Here is a 2500-nt window from a genome sequence, read left to right as displayed (position 1 = left end):
AAATTAAAAATCTAGTGAACTACAGTAGACCTTTGAAAGAGTCCTTGGTAGGAACTTGCATGTTCCACCATTACGCAGACCGTGCGAAACCCATCGGAGGTAACATTTTCAAGGTTCATCTCACAAAATCATAAAGTAGCGTCACTGTCACCCTCTACGCGTACGTTTGCGTTGCATTCCAATGGAAGTACGGAAACAAAAGGTCAACGCTATAAATCGCTAATCAAGCATAACTATAATCTATGTCTAATTCCACTACAAGAAATGATAATATTTACAGATTGAACCCAGAATTTAACTGAAAGCCCATTACAAACATGAAAAGAATGGATTTTAACTTGACTCACCCGCCATTTTGATACCGTATGCTCTCCCAGTGATCTTTGAGTGCCTATTCAAGTTGGCGTCAAAATGCAAATCCCCGTCTAAGCCCCGCTCAAGGTCCCCGCTCGCCGATACTTGCGCCAAATGCTGTCGAAAACCCCGCATACCGTGGCAAAAGTGACAGTCCAAAACCGCTGAAATCCCCCGCTAATGCCCGGCATTCCCCGGGTATGGGGGTGCGGGGCTTTCCACTGACTAGTGCATAAGTGCAAAATGTTCTTGTCACTGTCGAGGCACATCGAAAAACAGTTATGCAAGCGGAGTAAAAAAACTTCTTGTTCGCTCGCATTTTAAAGCCAAACAAACCAGCAACAGATCGATTATTTCTGTCCAAAAAGAGTACAGATGATTGTTATTTAATTCCAGTTAACGATAAAAATTCGAGTTTTATTCCTGAACAAAGGAAAAAGCGACTAAACTAGTTTTTAGAAATATGCATCCACTTGAAATAACTCATCCGTAGAAATAACAAACTGTTTAGTGTCCAAGAAAATAATTTGTGGACTAACTTCTTCCACCAAGTTTAAGCTATTACTGGTGCATCGTTTTGTCGTTCTCGTTCTCGTTCCCTTTCTCTCTTCTTTCGTTTCTGTCCTTCTGTATAGGCCGTCCAGGCATCTTGCAAGCTTAGTAGATTCAAAATTAAAAATCTTAAGACATACCAAAAACTGCAATTCAAAGCAAAAAGCAGCCCTAAGCAACTTAAAAATAAACACCCAGCTTTAAGTTTATAACGCTCCAATGCTTGACTTGAGTAACTACGTAGCCACCAGTGTGGAAACGACAGAAACAAATAAATAAATCATGCCTAAAATGAGCTTACGTCTTTTGACTTTCTTGTTGGAAACAGCTTGGAACTACTGTTTAGTTTTTCTGTCGAGTCCATGTTGAGCGTGAGATCTTGATCATCAAAAGGTCCAATAGAAATTTTCCTTCACCGCCGAATAAACTCAAAAACAAAGAGCTCGAAAGCTCGAATCAAATGAATCAAATGTGTTCGAAGCGGAGCATGCGCACTCATTTTGCCGCGGTGCCAAACTGCAAGATTTTGCGCGAATGTGATGAATGGTTCTGCGAAGTGAGTTTGTGTGAAAGCGTAGAGAATGGCTTTTATTGTCCAGCAGAAACGCTTTCATTTTCCAATCTTTGTTCGTAGCAACGTCAGCAAGACACTTTGAAATTCATAGGTCCATTCTTTTCACAGGGAAATTTTTGCCCGGGAATTTTTGACAATACAACAAAAACGGTTTATGTTTTGAGCTACCTCGAGCATATGGATGTGAGCGCATTCAACTGCCATTAAGTTGCTTCACGTCATCTGGTTTTCTTCCAAGGGAAAATCCAATAATTAATGGAATTAAGAGCAGTAGTTCCGGTATAGGTAAGTCGAAAATTTACTTTTAATGATTTTAACGATGAAAAACAATTTTTTTGATATGAACATGCAAACTTTAGCCAAATACTTGCTGCTTATGATAACTCAATCACACAAAACTCTTTGAAACATGTACTGGTCTGTCAAGAAAAATGACAGGAATTATGAAACAAAAACTAAAAGTTTTACACGGATATTTAGTCGGTACTCGCTCGATGAATTGTCTGATGTATTGGCTTACAGCATCTTAGACGTTGGTTATTTACTGTAGCTCTGACTCCGGCGCATTCACGTGCACTTTACCTGTGAAAATCGGATATCCATGTAGGGGTACATGTGAATGGGTTTTGAAAGAAAAATCAGAATTTATAACACATGTTACAGCTCCCAGGTTATAAGGGATCCTGCTCACAGCCTTAAACCAAGATAGCAATTCCCATGCTGCATTAGCTGGAGCCAAGGCCAAAAATGCTCCACTAGTTCCATGGAAATGGCTGTCAAAGAGAATAATTCCTTGCTGTGTTGGAATAAAGGCCACTGTTTTGTTATTGATAACATAGATGCAAGCTGTATTGTTGATATTACGAGCTTGGTCAGAATAATGTGGCAAGCATGCAGATGGTACTGGCTCTTTGTTTATGCTGCAAGGTAATTCAGCAGAGATAGTGATGCCTACAAAAAGAGCTCTGGTTTGCCCCATGTTTAAGGCAGCTTCGCAAACACCATAGAACTGCCCAGGGG

The sequence above is a fragment of the Montipora foliosa genome, chromosome 3 (assembly GCF_036669935.1).
Source record: "Montipora foliosa isolate CH-2021 chromosome 3, ASM3666993v2, whole genome shotgun sequence".
In the NCBI taxonomy this organism is placed as follows: domain Eukaryota; kingdom Metazoa; phylum Cnidaria; class Anthozoa; order Scleractinia; family Acroporidae; genus Montipora; species Montipora foliosa.
Note: the sequence above shows the minus strand (reverse complement) of the source record.